Source organism: Pimephales promelas, chromosome 20 (genome assembly GCF_988280905.1).
Source record: "Pimephales promelas chromosome 20, fPimPro1.hap1.1, whole genome shotgun sequence".
NCBI classification, from domain to species: Eukaryota; Metazoa; Chordata; class Actinopteri; order Cypriniformes; family Leuciscidae; genus Pimephales; species Pimephales promelas.
Genome location: NC_142788.1, coordinates 10,358,285 through 10,381,915, shown reverse-complemented (window position 1 = coordinate 10,381,915; position 23,631 = coordinate 10,358,285). Strand labels below are relative to the sequence as shown.

Sequence of the window (23,631 nt, the reverse complement as noted above, 5' to 3'; positions counted from 1 at the left end):
GACTACTTTTATGTCTTCTTTATGTCCAACTTTTAATATTAAACCTTTTGACCTAATTGACTATGTGTGGACAAAACAGCAAGATACCCAAATAATCTCTCATCTGTGTCCAGCAGAGAACAGAAAGTCATACAGTTTTTGGATTACATGAATTTATACTTTTGGGTGAACAAACCAGTTGGGACACCTGCATGCAAAACACTATTTTATGGCTCCTGAACTCATAGAGAATGGTTGTTTTTATGGGGCTTGTCCTTTATGCATTTTTTTAAATCTACAAACAAAAGAATCACATGGTTTGAGCAAATGATGGCAAGCATGATAACTTTGTAAGAACACTTATTTCTTGATTGAGTTTGAGACAGAACACTGTCAATAAGGACACGACAGTGATGATTCCCAAACTAATGAGCTATATCCCGAAAGGAGGCGTTTAAGAAGAAGACAGGGGTGTTACACAGTGATTTTGTCCTTCTAACAATTCTATAGAGCAACTTTTAAATAATGTTCTCCTGCTATTAAAAGCTATGATCCATTGGAGTACTGACCATCACTTGTGTCTTATCGAGTACAATTCATCACAACGTAAAATCTGTTTTGCGAGACGAGATGGGAACAAGTGTCCATGATGATAAATGACACTAGCTGTTTTACGGCTTCTCTCAGATTTATTATTGTTCAGCTGCATACTGGGAAGATACGTTCATTTTTTTAAATGATGATATTTATTTTTAATACATTAGTTACCAATCCGCTGAGAGAAACCATAAAATATAGATGAAGGGAAACGTTTACTTGACATACTATCTTTATCATCATAGAAACATCAGTGGATAAACACATACAACTCATATACAACTCCAATAACATTTCCTATATACACATTTCACTGAAGTTTCCAGCTGAAATACGTGTTTTACTGACAGTATTTCTTTTCACACAAATTATGATTACAGGGGCAGATTATTAATTAATTAGAGTTCCTTGCACAATACTATGTTGTGAATATAGTGCATTAACATTTTACAGCTACTAATTGGACATTTAATTTATGAACTTCCAAGATGCTATAATTAAAACAGACTTTGGAGACAATGAATAAAAATAAGAAAAGGAAACTCTTACAGGAAAAGGTTCTATATAGAACCTTAATATGTTCCATCAGTGCTATATATTTGGAACCTCTAAAAGGTTCTATACAGAACCCCTTTTAAAGGGATACTCCACTTTTTTTGGAAATAGGCTCATTTTACATCTCCCCCAGACAAGTTCTGGTTTCATTGACTTCCAAAATATATACTATGAAAGTCAATGAGACCAGAAATTGTCTGGTTACTGATATTCTTCTAAATATCAGAAAATCGGCTGAATGGATTCGAAAACAGTAAAACCAAACTGTTATTATCCCTATCATTAAGGGTTATTACACTGTCAAATGCTTTAACAACAGTGTCATTGATATTTCCCCTTACCTCAAGTAAAGTGGAACACATTGGACTAGTTAGGATTTCTTGGTTAATGTCAAGTTGTCATAACAAAGACATTTTAAACAATGTCAACTTCGCATTAAAAGTGTCATAATTTACCGAATGACACTTAATGACAACAGTCTTGAACATTCATAAAGACTCCTTCATGTTCATGACAGGTTTATGTCATGTTTATGACAGTGTCATGTCAATCTTATGCACACCCCTTCAAATAAAATGTTACCAAAGGTTTTGTAAAATCAGAAAAATCAGTAAAATCAGAAACATGATAATTGAACATGCAGATGTCATATATGATGGATAATCCTTCACATTTCATTTATCAAACACATATGAACACACACTGAACACAAGCACCCTAAAAAGGAGCAAAAACAACCCAACCAGGCAATACCTGAAACCAAAGTGGTCAGACGAGCTATAAAGCACAAATACACTCAACACATCTTTAAATTTCCCTTATTATATCTAAGCTCAATGCCACACTGTACTGTACTCAAGCTCAAGGTCTGAAGCCTTGATGACACAGCATTTGTCCTTGAGAATGTCCCTTCCTTGTGATCCCCAGTCCTCCGCAGGAGAATCCCAAGAGAGCGAGAGAGAGAGCGAGAGAGAGAGAGAGAGAGAGAGAGAGAGAGAGAGAGAGAGAGAGAGAGAGAGAGAGAGAGAGAGAGAGAGAGAGAGAGAGAGAGAGAGCTGCCGATAATCTAAGGAAGTTCCCTTTTCATTCCACTGTGTCAAACTGACACTTCTAGGATCCAATATAACAACCAACTCAAGCGTTAAGCGGAAACACAATATATTTGCAACCAATGTGACAGGAAATGTAAAGCCAGTTCAATCTGAGAATATTTGAAAAAAAAAAAGAGAGATACTGATTATCAAGTTTTTTTATCAAGAGCACAAGATCGAAAAGGGCATTTAAAGGAAGGAAAGCGGCATGTATTCTGTTTCCAGCCTCTCTGCTGTACCGCAGAGCTCTTTTAGTGCACACCATTGTCTGTGGTCTCTCCCCGTGATCTGATCTTACGGCAGCTGAACCAACGAGGCGCAGCATATTGTCTTGCCGCCGTTCGTTGGTGGAGAGGAGGGTGTCGTTCCTATTGCCCCTCCGGGGAAACGCGGCAGCTGTCAGCGGGACTGACCTTTGAAAACTCTCCAGGAAAGAGACCAGCTCCCATTGACGGACAGAGTAAACACCCACCAGCCGACAGCTCTCGGCTGACTTTGCCCTTGCGCACTGTTCCGGGACCAGCTACCCGTGAGGGGTCTGTGACTCCAGCCTTCGTGAGGTGTGACAGAAAGCTGACCCGAGATCAGTGCGCACCACAAGTTCAACTAAACTAACCGATAAAAGCGGATAGAGACGCGCCGACTGGGACAAACACTCCAAGCTCGGGACCATTGCAGCCCTTCCGATCAAACATCTTAAAGCATCACTTTAGAGTCCACTTTTCTTCACACTCAACCTATAAAAGATGCTTTAGAAGAGTTACCCAATGTATGAATCACACTGCAGTACTGCCACTCTCGAACAGGCTTCCCTCTCCGCTGCACGATTAAGTCATAACCATCTAGTGCCCACCTTCCCGTATCCGGATTATCCCATTTTGCAGCACCTCTGAGAATATAACACATTGATAAACCACACACCTGACTGCAGTGATCTCCTCGGTCCTAATCCTCAATGAGCGTCTGGGCCATACACCAGCGAGGCACTTAAGGGTTAACGTTTCAGCGGCGCGTGGATGTCTCCTGCTCGTGCTCTTCCATCAGCCCGAGAAACTGCAGTCATTCCCCCTCTCCACTCGTTACTGCAGCACTACGCACACACACACTCCAGTGAACACACACATACACCCCTCCCCTCCTTCTGTGCGCTTTCTCTGCCACTTTCTCTCTCCCACAGAGAAATCCCCCCCCCCCTATCAAATACACACACCCTTTTCCCTCTCTCTCTCTCCGTTTTCCTTCCCCCACCCTTCCCATTCCATCCTCTTCCTAAGCTGCCTGATTGGAGATGCTGCTCACACAGCTCTGCATACATCCCGCTTCTTTTTTTTCCTCACGTCTCCGTCTCTTGCGCTGTGGGGTAATCAGCTCGGGTCAATATGAAACACTGCCACGCCATCCTCATCAGACTCTGTGACCTCAAAACACCCTGTTGTTTTTCACCGAAATGTAGTCTGTAAAATACAATACTGAATGGCTTTCTGGACAGAGGAGGGAATATGGAGAGATTAAATGAATTTATAAAGAGGGGTGCTGCAGAGGTTTTGCCGTTCACAATATGTTGCAGCAGAGAGAACGAACGACAGAGGAAACCCATAAAGATAGGGCGTGAGAATAGCCGTGGACTCGTGTGTAAGGGATAATGTACAGTCAGGTGTCATTTTTGCTAAATAAACTCACTGTACATTATTCCACTTACTACTTAAATAAATAAATGTATGGAGATGCAGAGTGACATGAGAGACATGAGACTAGTACACAAGCCTGGGACAATATGTCAGTGTTATTATAAAAAAAACATATCCGAGTAGAGAATGCCACGAGTGACCAATCAGAACCAAGAATTTCAGGGAGCTGTGTATTAAAAAATAACCAATATAATCAGTGTCAGTACTAATTAACCATAGCTATTTTTGGGGATTTTAATTATTTAATGATAATAATAATAAAACATAATTTTATGTGTTTACTCGCATGTCATTTTACCATTAACCAATATTGGAGAACCATGAACGTGATAATGTGTTGTTAATTTATTAATATTATTATTATTTTGCCCAGCAGATCTATAAAGGTGGAGCTGGGGAAGGTGGAGGGATGCTGAAGGCATGCTGCTCTGCTAAGGCAAACGCTAACCAAGTATTTGAAGGTTGAGCAGCGAGCTCATTGGCTACTGATACAACCGGAACCAATCAGCTGTGCCCTATAGAGAATGATGTGATTGCAAGCAGATTGAGTTAAGGACTATCAACCTGTGCCATCTAGAGTTTCATGGCAGAACTTTGTATAGCTTACAGTATGTAAAGGATAACGTACATCCAGCCGGTTGTTGTTGATGTACATTATCCCGCTTCTTACACGGCTACTTTCCACATTAGTAAATAATTCAGCGCAGTCTAAGTTATATGACGTCTTGGGACGTCTTTTGACCATACGTCAACATCCGCCTTTTTAGGGTACCCTTAAATGTCGGTTAGATAATAATTAATGAAATATAAATAATTAGACACTATTAGAGTCTAAATATTACATTAGCTCTTTAAACGCAAAGCTTCCGCGGAGAGAGCAGTTGCTGGTGTGTTAAGTTCACTAGACGGATATTTAAGGGATATGGTACACAGCCATACCAGTAGGGTTGGGTATCGAGAATCGAGTATCGATTGGAACCGAGACTAACTTTTCGTTTTTCCCGGAATCGTTCAAAAGTTAAAATTTCGATTCCTAGTTTCGATATTCACAGTCCGCCGAGCGGAAGAAGAAACCGCTGAACAACACCAACGAAGAAGCGTCTACCGGAAGTGTTGGCATAACCACGCGAGTCGAACATGAGTACCTTACGTCGGCGATCCAAAGTGTGGCTTCGCTTTTCTAAAAATAACGAAATCTCGGCAAAATGCAGAAGGAGTATTTTTACAGAAGGAGTATTTCCTTCAGAAAGGATTATTTCCTTCAGAAAGGCCGTTGGTTAGTAAGGTTAGCTAAACTTTTTTGACCCTGCCTCTTAAAAGAATCGGAATCGAGAATCGTTAGGAACCGGAATCGAAACAAGGAATCGGAATCAGAATCGTTCAAATTCAAACGATACCCAACCCTACATACCAGTCATTACACAGAATTTCACCACATAAATAATTATGGAGATAAGAGTTTTAAAAGTTTAGAAAAGTTTTAAAATAGTCACAAAATGGCAGCAGCTGCGTTTGTATGAAACAAGAGAGAGCGAATCCACGATACTTGATGGCATAAATAACTGTAAACAAAATATTGATTCAATTGAGTTTTAACATTTTATTAGCTCACCAAAAGGAAAACTTCTGAGAAGAAAACCCGTTCCTAGCAAGCGCTGCTGACATCAGTAACCCGGATGAGCCTGCGTTATAAGTCATCAGCGGTTGTTATCAGGGAACAACATTTACATTTATTCATTTATCTGACGCGTTTATCAAAAGCGACTTACAATTGCTATATATGTCAGCGGTCACAAGCCTCTGGAGCAACTAGAGGTTAAGTGTCTTGCTCACATTGACACATTGGTGTCTCGGAGTGGATTGGAACCCGGGTCTCTCGCACCAAAGGCATGTGTCTTATCCACTGTGCCATCACCACCATGAAAACAAACTGCTAGATGGTGCGATTGACCAATCAAAATCAAGTATTCCACAGAGCCTTATAATATATATATATATATATATATATACAGTATATATATATATATATATATATATATATATATATACAGTATATATATACACAACATATATACTATATTAGGGCTGTCAGTTAAACACGTTATTAACGGCGTTAACGCAAACCCATTTTTACGGCGTCAATTTTTTTATTTCGCCCGATTTTCAGCCTTTTTGGCCTAGCAAACTTTGTAGTTTTCTTTCACATGCTTTTGCAACAGGACGCGGCATTCGCATGCTGCGCTATGAAACCCATTTATTTCAATGGCTTGCGCCGCGCGAGGACGTTTTGTTGATTTGCCGAACAAAACGCAAGCGGATCTAACTAGACCGTAAACAAAACAACAGGAACGTCGCACACACTCGCTTGAGTTTGCGAGCTTGCCGGCCAAATAGTAGGTTAACGTTACGTTTTGAGAGGATGACGAGCGCGAGACGCCAAAATAGATGCCAATAAGATTCTGAATGGGAAGTTTCCTTTTAAAAAGTTGACAAATGGTTCCACTGACAAGACCAAAGTTGATAAGAGCATTAAAATGAGAAAAAAAAAAATGGGCAAAAAGAAATCAAGAGACATTTAGAATAGATAAAAATGTGCGATTAATTGCGATTAATCGCGAGTTAACTATGACATTAATGCGATTAATCGCGATTAAATATTTTAATCGTACAGCACTAATATATATAGCAAAACAATGAACTACAAATGAAATTTAGTAGTAGAAAGACATACTTGACTAATCTTTGGAATCTTTAGGAAAATAAACTAGTAATTTTATTCTTTAAATTTGCATACATTTCCTTTAAGCCTAAAGCACACCACAATTCAATGCTTAATCCAAAACATTAATAAAACCTATTTTTTAAACTATATCTAGTATATCTTATTTTATGCAATACTTATTAAAGATTCACTAAACAACATTGCACTGCCAGTTCATTAGGTATTTTATTATTGACACTAGGTAAAATGAGCACTTCTATTCAGACACAGGACGCATAATGTGATAATTTAAGTCCATGAAGTCCATCATGCTTGATGATGCTTATGAAACCATATGTGGGCTCAGAGAAAACAATTACAATTCAAAATATAACCATAGTCTGCTGTAAAAACCTGTCTTATAGGTGGCTTATGATGCATTATGGTTGTTTGTCATTTGGTCAAATATTAAGTGTAGCAGCTGTACTACCAGATGGTGGAGATGTGGTTGAGCTGGTAGAAAATTTGATCAAGCTGATTGGAATAATCTAGAACCAACAAGCTACCGTGTTTCATAACCACATGTCTACATTAAACTGGTATATTAACTGTTTTTTCAATCTGAGCCCATGACGAATATAGTCTACCAGGTAAACCAGGTCCACACTTGATGGTTAATACATAATCAAGCTTGGACCATATACAATCTAGTCGCCAAATTAAAAAAAAACAGCAACCGTCTGAAACTAAATGTTTGCTCGATTTTACTAGTCAATCACTGAAATATTTTTTTTAAATAATGCAACATACTCTCTAAAGTCACTAAAAATATCTGCAAACAAAAAATATGCTTTATCCATTTTGGATAGAATTTGAACTGGAATTGAAACCAAGCAAAATGACTACTTGGGTTAATCGCACACATGAAAAATGTTCAGTCAATACCAAATATCGATATATAAAGATCAAATAAAAACACTAAATAATGGGATTCAGTTCTGTGACCTAACAGTCACATCTAAAATGTCACAAAAGCTATTTCAGCATTTGAAGAGTTCTGAAAATTCCTAATGATACAGACATTCAACCTATAATTTACCATATGCATCATATACAGTACCATTTTGCTGCATCAAACGGTTTCGTCAACCTCAAATCAATGCAAAAGCATTTTCCTGCAGCTAATGGAAGCACTGAAGTGCTCAAAAGCCCCTCATTATTTGTGACTGAAAATAAAACGATAGCCGTGAGGTAAATGTAATGAGAGAAAAACGTACAGTAGACAATTCCAGGGTTTAACTGGTGTTCCCCAGCGTTCATCGCTCATGTAAGTGTTAATGCACACCATGGTTTGGCGTATTAGTCTGTGTTGGTCCACTGTGATTTCAGTCTCGGCCACCTGGGAGATCGACAGCTGGAGACTCACAAGGCTTTTATTATGTGTCACAAAAAATTACCCATCTCCCTTAAGTGTGTCTGCCTCCTTCAGAGCTGATGAAAATGAAATCAATAACGCCTCAATCACTCTAAGCAGGAAAGAAAGGTATGGCCTTTACCAGTCCTCCACCTAGTTCACAGCGAGAGCTGGATCGTTTGGTCCTTACACAATGTCAATATTTGCCACAAACACAAGCACAACATTATTTACATTTACAGGGAGACTGATTATTTTAGAAGCAAGATCTTGGAATGGTTTAAAAATACGCACAGTTCTCTTTTCAAGAAGCAAATACACTAACTAGTGCTCAAAAGTTTCAAAACATGGCCTGTGGTAATTGCTACGCTCAAGTGTCCCAAAAAAATCAACAGACTACATCAGAAAATACAGATGTACGTTAGCATTTCTTGAGCACTAAAAGACATTCGAATGGTGCAAAACAGCCTTTGTAGGAGCTACAGCATAGTGACCAGCCACCATATCTAAGTGATCGAAGTAAGATGCTTTCAGAAACTAGCCCTTCAGTGACCACAGAGTATTGACTGATTCTGGATCTATTACACACTCTGGTGACCTCAGCTTGGACCCCAAGTGAATTTTGTCCTGAAGCGTAGCAGAGACCGGATGGAGCTCGGCATTCACTCTTTCTGATTCCTCACAAGGACAATAGACCGGCCTCTGCAGTGTGGAAACCTGTTATCTTTAACATTATTCTTCATTGATATCATGATCTAGATCTGGGTTTCTGGAACGGGGGTTTGAGAGTTGATGAAAAGCTAGCGATGAAACAGAATGTCAAAAAAATAAAAAAAATAAACGTGGCACTGCACGATTAATCGATATAAAATGTGACATAGCCTGGTGCAGTTCTCAAATCAGATGCATTTCTGTGGATAGGAATTGACAGCATTTCACCAGTATTCTGCAAAAAGAAAAGCCAAATATTTGAAAATATTTGGTCACACTTTCTATTAGGATCCAATTCTCCCTATTAATTAACTTTTAACTATGACCTTCCCCCTCAATAATTACTGCTCATTAATAGTTAGGTAGTGGTTAAGTTTAGGTATTGGGTAGGATTAAGTGATGTAGAATATGGTCATGCATCAAGGCATTAATATCTGCTTTATAATTACTAATAAACAGCCAGCTACTAGTAATATATGTGTGCTAATAAGCAACTAGTTAATAGTGAAAATTGGACCCAAAACTAAAGTATTACCATTTTTTTTTGTGCATTATATTTCTGGACTTTTTGCCTTTATTTAGATAGGACAGTAAGAGGACAGACAGGAAATCATGAGAGAGAACAGAGGGGAATTGGACCTGGAGCCATGACGAACTCAGATCTCTGAAAGTGCAACCGCGCCATACATTGGAGCACTTTCCCAACATGGCTATGGCTCAGACAAAATATTGAAATCCAACAATCCATCCATCCATCTTTTTCCGCATATCCGGGGCCGGGTCGTGGGGGCAGCAGTCTAAGCAGAGATGCCCAGACTTTCCTCTCACTAGACATGTCCTCCAGCTCTTCTGGGGGGGACACGAGGCGTTCCAAGGCCAGCCGGTAGACATAGTCCCTCCAGCGTGTCCTAGGTCTTCCCCAGGGTCTCCTCCCAGTGGGACATGCCCGGAACATCTCCCCGGGAAGACGTCCAGGAGGCATCCGGAACAGATGTCCAAGCCACCTCAGCTAACCTCTTTAGATGTGGAGGAGCAGCGGCTCTACTCTGAGCTCCTCCCGAGTGACTGAGCTTCTCACCATATTTCTAAGGGATCGCCCAGCCTCCCTGCGGAGGAAGCTCATTTCGGCCGCCTGTATCCAAGATCTTGTTCTTTCGATCATGACCCAAAGCTCATGAGAGTAAGAACGTAGATTGACCGGTAAATCGAAAGCTCCGCCTTGCGGCTGAGCTTCTTCTTCACCACAACAGACCGGTACATCGACCGCATTACTGCAGAAGCTGCACCGATCCGTCTGTCAATCTCCCGTTCCATCCTTCCCTCACTCATGAACAAAACCCCAAGATACTTAAACTCCTCCACTTGAGGCAGGAACTCTCCACCAACCTTGTAAATGTTGGTGAAGTGGGCCAACCTGAAGTGGACAAGCCACTCTTTTCCGACTGAGGACCATGGCCTCGGATTTGGAGGTGCTGATTCTCATCCCAGCTGCTTCCATCCCAGTGCATGCTGAAGGTCCTGGTCAGAAGGGGCTAAAACGACAACATCATCCGCAAAGAGCAGAGACGAAATCGTGTGGTCCCCAAACCTGACACCCTCCAGCCCCTGGCTGAGCCTAGAAATTCAGTCCATAAAAATTATGAACAGAACCGGGGACAAAGGGCAGCCCTGCTGGAGTCCAACATGCACCGGGAAGGGGTCTGACTTACTGCCGGCAATGCGAACCAAGCTCCTACTGCAAAGCATCCTGACGGGACACAGTCGAATGCCTTCTCCAAATCCAAAAAGCACATATGGATTGGTTGGGAAAACTCGCATGAACCCTCCAGCACCTTGTAGAGGGTATAGAGTGTCCCACGGCCTGGACAAAAACCGCACTGTTCCTCCTGAATCCAAGGTTCCACTATTGGCCGTATTCTCCTCTTCAGTACCCCGGCATAGACTTTCCCAGGGAGGCTGATAAGTGTGATCACCCTGTAGTTGGAACACACCATCCAGTCCCCCTTCTTAAAAAGAGGGACCACCACCCCATTCTGCCATCCCAGAGGCACTCTCCCCGACCGCCACACGATACTTCAGAGTTGTGTCAGCTAAAATATTGAAATATTAATTTAAAATATCAGGGGTTCTAAAATAATATATTTTACATCTAAGTGGTTCGGCTGACAAAACAGTTTGGGACTCCCTGATTAGATCAAAGCCAAAATGAGCGAACAAACATTTTACGACAGCTGAATTTACAACCTCAACCTCTCTGCTTTCTGAAAGCTCGCGCTAAATGACTCACAATGAATCCTCTCCATATTTAATCAGATACAGTCATTTGAATAGTTGGAACTTAAATGAAGCAACATTTCCAAAAATGAGAATTTTCTGCTCTAGACGTTTTTGTTCATACCAGGAGGCAATTAAATACATTTCATGAGAGTAGTTACAGATCTCTAATCTAATAAATTTTAATAGCAGCAGTGCATTTGCAGTTAAAGGCGGCCATAGCCAGAGGCCTTTGTGACTCATAACCTACTAAAACTACTGTGGAGAATCAAAAAATATTACATAAGCTTAATGTTATGTCAGTAGTAAGAATCTAAAACCCACCGGTAGTAACCTAAAAACAATACTCCCTCATTTTGCTAAAAGGCTTTCGTAAGTGTTTCCCCATGCAGTCCCACAAGGGAGTGTCTGGCCTCTTCAGTAGGGTGTAGTGTTTCAGCTTTGGAGCTGGTGTGAGTGTGGAGGGAATACCTCCAGATAGAGCATCCTGCAAACAGCTTGGAGTGGGAGCGGGGCGGGGCAGCTTTGGCACGGGTAGGACGTTCTTGGCCGCTATAAACCAGGTCCTCTCACTGGGCTTGTTTTGTTTATCATAAACAGACTGAAATATTATGCTAACTAACATTTTTAAGGTGACGAGTGTCATTCACTGTAAAAAAAAAGAACATCTGAGCATCCAAACACATGCAGCAACACTGACTCAACCAACATCTACTTATTCTTTTTAATGATATGATAATACTTGATAATTTTATCCAGCAAAGATGCATTATATTGATCAAAAGTGGCAGTAAAGACATTTTTGATGATTCAGAAATGCTGTTTTTGAAAAAAACTTTTTATTAAAAAAAATCCTATTGGAAAAACTATTTTCAATATTGATAATAATAGTTTTACTTTACTTTTAATAATTGTCTTTTACGTGGTGAAGAAATCTTAGATCAGTTAGTAACTAGCTTTAAGCCAGCAACCGCCGTAAACAGGATTAAGATCAACCATACAGAAGGGCAATTTTAAATAGCCATATTTTGACATATGCCATATGATTGTCACTGTGGTTTCCTCATGCACAGACTAAAGAATCCGATTATAGACACAAACTCAAACTTTAATAATGGTACACTGCAAACAAGCTGACAAGCAGGGAAAACACAAATAAACGCAACGCAACAGAGATCAGACAAGGAGTGAAAGAAAGGTTGAATCTTAAATAGCAAACAGAAACGAGATAATCATACACAGATGAGACAAATGAAATCATAATGATAGTAACCATAGAAACGAAGGAGTTGAGGGAAAAGGACAAAGAAAAACAGGAACCAATCAAAACACAAACTGAAAGTCCAAACATGCACTGACACAGTACATGTTAAATATATATTTTTAGATTAAATTCTTAATTGTATTACTGTTTCTTGTTGTATTTCGACGTGTGCACTGGAAGCTTCAGTACAAAGAAATTTCATTGTGTATGTGCAAGCACTTGGCAATAAAGCTCTTTCTGATTCTGACATTCCATGCCTACCTTTCACATTTACTTGAAATACAGCAAAGTGCACTTAGAAACTCTTGAATTTAGAAATTTGAGCTGGTATCCACAGGACCTCGGAAAGACCTAAAATAACCAGCACTAGAAATATTGACTTGGAGAAACTGACGTCAATATTCCAATGGCTGAGCAAAAGCCTCTGAGTGTGGAGTAATCAATAGCTTTTATGACGGGGACTGAGACAGCTCTCTGATAGTTAAAGGGCCTATAATAATGAGGTTGAGCACTGCACATTTACATCATTTGAAACGCACTAGGCAGAATGACATCACACCTCAGAGATCTTTAGTAGATATGGGATTTAAAACATCATAATTTACACTTTATCAGTGACCTCACATGAAATGTTTACACCTATATCAGTTAAAAATCAATTGTCTTGCAAGTCAGTGTAAATGTGATTGTTTAGTTTTTCTCGTCTTGATCGAGCATCTTAAACACACACACACGCACGCTATCTAATGTACATTTTTCATATTTCATCAGCCCCTCTCATGGAGTTTTAAGGCAACTATCAATTAGGGAAATGACTCAGATCAATTGTTGAGAGTGGGGTTTCCAAAGAACAAGTTTCATAACACATAAAATATATCCCATAAATCACAGTAGCAGCTCCCCTGCAGCTCTTGAATTATCACACTCCAGCACACCCATCATGGCGCCGTCTGGCTGAACAAATCTCCTTCATAAAACTGCATTGTTGTATCATTGTTGTATTGAGTATGGTCCACTTAAATGGGTGAAAGAACCCTGGACATAAACTGCCGAGCAGAACATAATTCTCAACCTGCTGGACCACTGCTGTCCATCACTTTTCAAAGGCCACTCTATATTTTCCAACATTTATTGGATGTTTCTGCTGGAACTAGGACAAAACTGCTTGTTTTAAAACTTTGACTTCAAACTGAAATTTTGAAAACTGATATATTAAAGTAATTCATTATTTTAGAACTGTATGCTCATCAATAAAAAAAAATCTATTAACTCAATGTTATTCTATTTAGATTTTAAATTGAAATAATTTTTTTTTTTTATATATGTTTTTTAAATATATTATTAAAATACACTCACCTAAATTATTAGGACATTATTATACTGTGTTTGATCCCCTTTCGCCTTCAGAACTGCCTCAATTCTTTCGTGGCTTTGATTCAACAAGGTGCTGAAAGTATTATTTAGAAATGTTGGCCCATAGGATAGCATCTTGCAGTTGATGGAGATTTGTGGGATGCACATCCAGGACACAGCAAGAAAACATCCCCCACACCATTACACCACCACCACCAGCCTGCACAGTGGTAACAAGGCATGATGGATCCATGTTCTCAATCTGTTTACGCCAAATTCTGACTCTACCATCTGAATGTCTCAACAGAAATCGAGACTCATCAGACCTGGAAACATTTTTTCCAGTCCAACTGTCCAATTTTGGTGAGCTCTTGCAAATTGTAGCATCTTTTTCCTATTTGTAGTGGAGATTAGTGGTACCCGGTGTGGTCTTCTGCTGTTGTAGCCCATCCGCCTCAAGGTTGTGTGTGTTGTGGCTTCACAAATGCTTTGCTGCATACCTCGGTTGTAACGAGTGGTTATTTCAGTCAAAGTTGCTCTTCCATCAGCTTGAATCAGTCGGCCCATTGTCCTCTGATCTCTAGCATCAACAAGGCATTTTCACCCACAGGACTGCTGCATACTGGAGGTTTTTCCCTTTTCACACCATTCTTTGTAAACCCTAGAAATTGTCGTAGGTGAAAATCTGAGCAGATTGTGAAATACTCAGACCGGCCCGTCTAGCACCAACAACCATGCAGCGCTCAAAATTGCTTAAATCATCTTTCTTTCCCATTCTGACGTTCAGTTTGGAGTTCAGGAGATTGTCTTGACCAGGACCACACCCCTAAATGCATTGAAGCAACTGCCATGTGATTGGTTGATTAGATAAGATTAGATACCTTTAGGTGAGTGTATATTAAATATATTATCAATATTTATTTTTTCCTATTAATAATTGCTTTATTTTAGCTCACGACCAATTATTATTTTATTTATTTTATTCTCACGACCAATTCGTACGAGTGAGTAAGAGGTGGCTAATTTGTACAAATTCGTATAACCCATGACCCCGCCCCTAAATCTACCGATCACTGGGGTTTAGACAAATCGTAAGAATTCGTATGACCTCACTGACGGGTAGGATGGGTAGGCTAAGGGGCGGGGTCAGGGGTATGTCATTTGCACAAATTCATTGTATTTGCATAATGTCTAGACATGATTGGAATACTTATTTGTCCATCTAGAGCGTGTTTACATTGAAAAATTTAAGGTAGCACAGTCCATTGGTAAAACTTTTGGATTTTCCAACGCTAGTTCACGAGTCACAACCATTACGCTGATTTCACGCAGCCGTAATTTTGAAATGGCTCCGGTGGGAAGAAAATCGGAAGTGTCGCCTTTAGTCATAGGAGAGTCGCGAATGCGATGGCGTATTGTTGTGTTTAATGTAGAAATTTGTTATTCTAAATATTCTAAATATGTTACTCGGTGTAAAATCACCTTATACGTACGAATACATACGAGTGAGTGTAAGGTGGCAAATTTGTACGATTTGTCTAAACCCCAGTGATGGATAGGTTGAAGTACGGGGTCAGGGGTAGCTCATTTGTACGAATTGGGCAACTCAATAAATATGTACGATTTAGCAAAAAAAAAACAAACGTGTGAATTGGTATGAGTGAGGTCATATGAATTAGCACGATTTAGCCACCTCGTAAGATACCTACGAATTGCTACGAAATACCTATGAGATCGGGTTGGTTTTTTGGTACAGAGTGAGAGCTTATTAATTATGAAAACAATTATTTATTTTTGATAATTATTATTTTATTTTTGTTCGTTTTTCAGAACTGTTGTTTCATTTTGTTTTATTTTGAAATTTCTACTTTAATTCACTTTACGAAAATGATTTTTGACCAATTGTTTTACTCTTAGTTTCTGTTTTCGTTTACGGAAATAACCTTTCTTGGTAGAAGTTTAATCTTGAAGACATTTTTGTGTATTTTGGAACTGCAAGTGCAGGGTCTCGAATTAAGCAAAACCAATATATATATATATATATATATATATATATATATATATATATATATATATATACATAACAGCCACATTGCTGTATGAGTAATAGAAACATAGCAGCATCTCTAAGATAAAATAAAAAATGCATTTAGGGGTTGCTGAACTGCAGCTGCTCTGCTCAGTGTCTCTGGGATAGTCCCAATCCCCATAATAACCATGACTACTATCTCCAGATGCGGGAAAAGTCAGAGATAAACTGGTTTAATCTCTCTCTCCGCAAGATTTCCTTCTCTCTGCCTCTCTCTACACACACACATATTTTCGTCGCCTCTTAACAGCATTTTTCAGACTCCTGCTATTTCTTGAAATTAGTACTAATGTGAGAGCACATTAAAAGATCTGTTCGCCCATGACTAGCTCATCCCCCGAGAAACTAGACAAATCTTTCATTTGACTACTTCATTTCTACTTTCGATACATTTCTAAACAATTGTGGCCTGCCACACAAATATGAAAAATGGCATTATTTTGACACAGCTAAATCCATAACCGAATTACACCTACGCTGTCTTGTTAGCTCTTCCTGTAGGGTACACAGACAGGCAGGAGGTACCAAGAAGCATCATTTGGCATTGGCCTTCTACGAGAAATTCGAAAGAAGACTATTGCAAATAAAAACACATAGACCTAAACAGAAACACTCCAAGGCAGAAGCTTGCAACCCTTTGATAATATTACGGTTGTTAGCCCTCCCAAACCATGAAGAAACAAACCTAATGTGGCAGATCTGAGACAATCACTTTAAGGAGAATTGCCTCTTCTCTTGAAGGAGGTAATTGGATCTTTCTCCTACTTGTTTGTTTCCCAAGAGGGCAAAATGGCAAAAAAGGAAGACAAAGCATCCCTCAATGGTTGTGAATCTCGGGTTAATTGTTTTATTCGTGTCCAGGCTGAAAGCACTAAACGCTTCTGTCCACTCTGATGATTCAATTCTAGGAATGAGGACACATACAAGACAAGAGAATAGAGGACAAAGTGACATGCTGCTTCCTTCATGGCATAAAGTGCAAAATCGCCTTTAAAAGCCACAGTCAAAACACATTTAAAAGGAACAAAGTAAAACTGAGGCTTTACAAAAAAAAAAAAAAAAAAAAAAAAAAAAACTCAGAGTGCAAGTTTCCTGCAGAGTTTAGTGCCAATCTACCCCAACACACCTTTCTGGAAGTTTCTAAGGAGCAGAACTGGACAGCCCTGTTTGCACAAGTCATGTAACTGGTGACACAAAATACCAGCCAAAAGTCTTCTAAGTTGCTTACACAACCCTGGATACGTTTACATGCAACCAAATAATTCGTTACTAATTGGGTTGACGGCTCGATCGGACAGAAAAGTCTTCATTTAAATCGATCCGATTGAGCTTCATCCGAATGAAATTTCGATCTGATTGAAAGGTATGGTTTATTCCTTTGCTATTCTGATCAAGAGAACATGTAAACACTTGATGTCTGTACGTGTGACGCACAGAACGAGCTGTTCTTCCTGATGAATAAAAGTGTCTGATAAATGAGTGTTCCGTCATCCTAAAATTCTCACTTCACTCAGTGTCTGTGAATTGGAGCAGGACAATGTTCCACTTACTCCAATGACCCATTTGTTCCATTTACTCCAAATTATGACCAGAAATGGATAAACATTAAGTCTGCTGGTAAAAACAAATAATAAAAAAAAAACAATGTAAGAACATAGTTATTATGCGCAAACAGCGGGAAACGACCCCCGTTCACACTCACCGTGAAAAAAAAACAAAAACTCTGTGTTATCCATTCCAGGCCAGTATATGGCGATGTCACTTTGTAAAGAAACACGACATGCCTATAGACCATAGACAGTATAAGAAGTGGACAAAGCCATCTTATTGGAACTCCACTGATACAAGTAAAGCCCGTTTTTGGCGGTTTTTTAGCACTTCCGTTCCTGACGCGCAGGCTCAAACCGACTCAAACAGAGCTTGACGACGTAGATGTGACGTGAGCAACCCATCTGCCTTCTAGTGGCTGTGGCATGAGAAATCTGAATCATTCCCTTCTGAAACTTGCAGAGGCGGAGAGTTTGAGTAGGAGCTGTCCATGAGCTAGGACCAGGAGAAACTTTTGCTAGGTATTCTGATTAATTATTTTGTCATTTTGCCTCCACGTTTCCCCGATTGCACGCGAGCTTCTTCTCCTGTCCATACGGTAATCTCTCTACTGTGCGACAGAGAGTTGCTTGGTTATGACGCAATCGTTAGCCTACTTTTCAAAAAACTAATTCTACACGGCCATAATATAAGCTACAAGGTAATGGAGCGTTTTATACATTGTTGTGTTTCTTTAGAAATAAATAATGGACAAATGGGGTCTTCAAATGCCTCAGATGTGAAGTTGTTCGCTGTCAAAGTTACACCAAAATGAATGGGAGTAAATGGAAATGCTAACGCAAGTGAAGTTCTGCTACAAGATGGCAGCTCCCACGAGGCTTCAACTTCCGGCCGATGGATTACCCCCTTGCTATAGACTAAAAACATATTACGCATGCGCATGACATCAACATTTTCACAAATTCACATTTTTTGGGGTGCACTTTGAATCCGGTTTTCAAAAGCTTGAGTTTTCAGGCCCCTAAAACTACGTATCGCATTAAAACCAAACACATACAAAAATGTATAGTTTAAAACGATTTTGTGTAAACTGCACCTTAATCAGTGGTTTTTAATCCTGATTAAATGAGTAAATCACAGTGGATGGCAAGAATTGATTGTTTAATCTCGTAAAATGTGTCCTACCTAGTGGGCGACAATCCGATGGCGAAACAGAAGAGAGATGATGATGTTGGTGCTAATTGGTGGAATTATACAATTGAGGAAAGGTTTGTGTAGCTATGGCAACAATACTCCTGACTTTATAATGTTTCCACAAGCAGACTGATCTCATGAAATGGCGTATGTATGACACGCCAATTCGTATTTCCATTTTTGGCGTGCTATCAACACGCATAATCGCTTTTCAGCGTGTTTATTAACGCCGTTGACTTAATGTTACATTACATTATATATAAATATAAGACCTACCCCACCCCTGTCCCTAAACCTACCCGTCACTGGGGTTAATACCATTTATGAGTCTTCCCCTACCATCCTAGGAAAAAAAAAAAAAGCTCCCCAGATGTAGATCTACATTTTGCTTCGTTTTGCTCGGACATTTAACGGCGTGTACATACACGCATACATGCGGATAGCTCAAAATACCTATAGATAACATGCCACTTTACTTGAAATTGGCGTGTATGTTTACGCAAAAGTCATGATATCATGTTGCCACAAGGGACTACCATGACAGGGTGAAAAAAGATAAATGCTAGCGAATGATAGTGGAGGCGCTACAGCCACCCGGTCAGTATAAAGTTTGTTCACGCTCTTGTTTCCAGAAGTCAGTCGCTATTTCCGTCTTTTCTATGACATCATGCATGTTGTTAAATAGCAAGCAATGATTGGTTGGAAAGCAATTCCTGGACATGTTCCTGGAATTTGCTCCAAAAATTTCGTCCTAACCATATCCCTTCCCCTAAACCTAAACCTACCCATACCTTATCCTTAAAATCCTTAAAAGTGATGTAGAAGCACCTAACCCTGGCTGTAAGCCTAAACGTGACAAACTGTAAACCTCAACTCTGATCTGTTGATTGGAATGTTGTTCAAGGATCTACAAAGATGTTGATCCAGAAACATGTTGTACTTGGTGAAATTACGTTCACCTTGCAGTCTAACATATTTCTTGTCCATGATATGATTTTAGGAGTCAAAATCATATAATCTGACACAGTGTCGATCATGATTCCAAAATATTGTGTCGTCTGAACCCAGCATTAAAGAACTACTCGAAGATAGAAAATGCTAATAAAACCAACAGAAGACAAAAAAGTGGAATCAATTACAATGGATGTGCGAGGAAATCGGTCATGCATTTGAACATTTCACATATGAAAAACTGTAAAGATAACAACTCAGTGGTGCCCTCTACAGGTCACAAAGCAGTCATCAAGCACACCAGTACAGGCTCATGATACAATGGAGGTGAAACAGATGGTTAAAAAATGAAGCATTCCCTCAAAGTAAGTCCATGCAACCAAAAACATGGCTCTGAATCACCACTGAATTATTCTATAAGCCAGGTCTCAGTTCAGCCTCCACCAGTGCACATGGACCAAAAGAACCCTACACAAATCCATAATTCTGCAAGAGCTTTCCACACATTGTACAGAAAAGCCCCATGGAAGGAGATTGGGAGTTAGGCTTTCATTTACTCCGAGCAGTGCCAACACCAAAGCAGCCCTCTGGAGAGGGACACACAATCACAGTGAGCAGGTGTGACCAGATCAACAAAAAATCTCAGCTGTGTAACGGTAGAGGAACTGAAGTACAAACGGTGCAAAAATACTCAAATACAGCTGGAAATGCCACAGGGCTTCTCATAGAATGACTTTGAGGTTTCCAGCTATCAGAAAAAGCAGCACTCTTTGAAAATGTCATGCTATTCAACATACACGTCCTAGATTATTAGGCACTACACTGTAATACAAAAAGAAGATTTGTCGAAGTTGTAAATAAAGCAGAGATTATTGCATTATGTTTTACAAGGATTCTACTTAATTAAAAACTGTTCCCTAAACAATTGTCCCCATGTATTTCACAACAAATACTGGTAAATACAGCAACATTTAGTAGTAATTGGCTAAATAATATTATCAGCTTTTACTTTGCACAGGGTTCGAACACACAGCACACTAAAGAAAGACAAATCATGATCATCTTCAATGAGTATTAGCGGCACAAGATGGCAGAGTTTTGTGTGCCGTGGCAGATTGCAGACAGTTGGGTGTCTGTCATAGAGGTTATGTAATGAGTTTGGCTTTTGTCTCTAAACTGCTGATGCCGCATATGGAGCGGTGCATGGTTAAAAAGAGCTGCCTTTTTACATTCGATACCTTCAATGAAGTGCAGAATGCTTGAGAACAGTTGGCAGATAAAGCACACAACTAGGACTCTAGGATTCTCTTTCTGCTGGCCTATTTTTATTTTCTCACGAATCACAGTATCAAGCAGTCTTGTATAATAATAATAATAATAATAAAAAACAACACAAGAACATCCAGTAAATGTTACAATTTATAACTAATTTACAAACCGGTGAATCTAACAGCCCTTTTCTGCTGAATTACTAAGGCCTCACTGGTTCTAAAAAAGTTTACTTTTATTTTAACATTGACAACCACCATAATAACACAGGAGGTCAAGAGAAAAAGTCTAGGTTACGAGTGTTACCCCTGTTCCCCGAGAACACTGAGTGAGACATTGCGTTGATGACGCAGAAGTACAATCCCACCATACTGAGGGAAATGCATGCCAATTATGACTCGTAACAAAGCGTCAGAACTGGTAGTTTGAACCTAAAATGCCAAGAAAACACTCCCCCTTCTTGTCACAGGCTTTCAGTGACATTATTCCCTACGGTCACTGACCAAGCAATAAGCCTCAAAGAGGCCTCCAAACAAGGAAAAGCCTACCAAGGCCGCTTTAGGGCTTGAAACTAACAGCTTCCATGGAAGGGGTTGATTTAAGGGAATATGGCCAGGGGGTCAGAAAGGTGACCCATCCAGTAACTTTCTGAGGGGGACATAAAGTCAACCCTATGCCACCAGGGAGGCTGACCTGATCAAGTTTACTGAGTCTTGCCAACAACCTATCTGTTTTCCTAAACAGAGTCTCTCACAAAAACCAATTGGGAAAAACTGGTACCCCAGGCAGTGCGTTGGCTCTAATAGAGCACACTCAACCATCCCAAATGAGAGGGAGTACTAATCTTTCTCTACCTGAGCCCACTACCAGTATGACCCTGTCTATGTATCAGGGTCGAGGCCTATTATCTTGTAAAATTTACAAGACAGATTTTATATTCTCTACTAAACCCAAAGGAATGGAGGTCTCAGTAAGTGACCAACGGCATTCGATCTTATGAGTTGAATTCTATATTCGAGGGGCTTAGATGAAAAATCCTTTTTAACTTAAGGCCTTGCCAGCTACTACAATCAATGCTGTAAAGGGCAGAGCCCTGTGCACACTGCTTCTTACTTCCCCGAAAGAAGGTCCATAGCAGACTGATCTCATGAAGTAGTGTGTGTATGACATGCCAATTTGTATTTCCATTTTTGGCGTGCTATCAAGATGCATAATCGCTTTTCAGCGTGTTTATGAACGCCGTTGACAATTACTGTATATATAAATATATGACTTACCTCAATCCCGTCCCTAAACCTAACCGTCACTGGGGTTAATGGCATTTAGGACTGTTCCCCTACCATCCTAGGAAAAAAAAGAACGCTCCCCAGATGTAGATCTACATTTTGCTTCGTTTCGCGCGGACATTTGACGGCGTGTACAGACACGCGGAATCACTCGGACGTTAATGCCGTAGACATACAAGCATACACGCAGATACACGTGGATAGCTCAAAATGCGTAGAGATAACACGCCACTTGACTTGAAAGTGGCGTGTATGTTTACGCAAAAGTCATGATGTCATGTTGCCCATAGATATCTGCATGAGAGGCTTATCGAAAGTAGCCTGCTATCTATGCTGCTATCTACCCTGTTACACCACTAGCATTTACAACTAAAGCAAAAGGCGGGGCTTGGCCAGAAGTCACTTGTAGTAAGAGGAGGCGAGTACTACGAAAACTAGACTTACAGGAAAAAAATCCTGTTGGTCAAAGAAACCTACACTCAGATACTGAGAGGATTGAATGCTAAGCAGACCGCCACCAAAAATCCTAGATAGCCAATATCGAGGCGGCCCCATGAGGGCCGATATACAAATATATACAGTATGTCTGAAGCTCAGAGCTATAATCTCATAACCTCAAAATGAAGTGAAAGGAGATATACTGCTCTAGTTTAAGGTGGCTATCAAAGTATGATCTTGTAGTTTTATCTGGAGCTTGACAGAGCGGTGGCTTACTTAATGGCATTTATGACTGTTCCCCTACCATCCTAGGAAAAAAAAGATCGCTCCCCAGATGTAGATCTACATTTTGCTTCGTTTCGCGCGGACATTTGACGGCGTGTACAGACACGCGGAATCACTCGGACGTTAATGCCGTAGACATACAAGCATACACGCAGATACACGTGGATAGCTCAAAATGCGTAGAGATAACACGCCACTTGACTTGAAAGTGGCGTGTATGTTTACGCAAAAGTCATGATGTCATGTTGCCCATAGATATCTGCATGGGAGGCTTATCGAAAGTAGCCTGCTATCTATGCTGCTATCTACCCTGTTACACCACTAGCATTTACAACTAAAGCAAAAGGCGGGGCTTGGCCAGAAGTCACTTGTAGTAAGAGGAGGCTAGTACTACGAAAACTAGACTTACAGGAAAAAAATCCTGTTGGTCAAAGAAACCTACACTCAGATACTGAGAGGACTGAATGCTAAGCAGACCGCCACCAAAAATCCTAGATAGCCAATATCGAGGCGGCCCCATGAGGGCCGATATACAAATATATACAGTATGTCTGAAGCTCAGAGCTATAATCTCATAACCTCAAAATGAAGTGAAAGGAGATATACTGCTCTAGTTTAAGGTGGCTATCAAAGTATGATCTTGTAGTTTTATCTGGAGCTTGACAGAGCGGTGGCTTACTTAAGTAGAATAAGCCATCTCAAACAGAAATGTCTGTTTGATGCTCGGATGAACGGTGGCCTAACTAGAAATGTTTCATATAATAAGGTCAGCCTGTTCACTACCAGAGATTGACACTACCCACTGTATAAGCCTTGACGACTCTAAAGGGCCGTTCACACTAAGCACGATAACTATAAAGATAACGAGAAAGATAACTATATATGCGTCCACACCAATGACCGATAACAGTCTTTTTATTCTAAGCATGTGGTTTCAAAGTAGC

General features: G+C 40.0%; 1 protein-coding gene across 5 annotated transcripts in view; it reads right to left on the bottom strand.

Moving 5' to 3' along the window:
- Positions 1-23,631, bottom strand: part of syt2a (synaptotagmin IIa) — a 172,916-nt gene that overhangs the window by 61,834 nt on the left and 87,451 nt on the right. For 2 of the 5 annotated variants that reach the window (XM_039689928.2, XM_039689935.2), the window contains exon 1: positions 3,144-3,361. The exons of 2 other annotated variants lie outside the window; for them this stretch is intronic. The gene's annotated coding sequence lies outside the window, so the exon portion shown is untranslated. Of the gene's footprint in view, positions 1-2,986; positions 3,049-3,143; positions 3,362-23,631 lie in introns of those variants that run through there. One more of the 5 variants, XM_039689933.2, reaches the window with a different exon arrangement.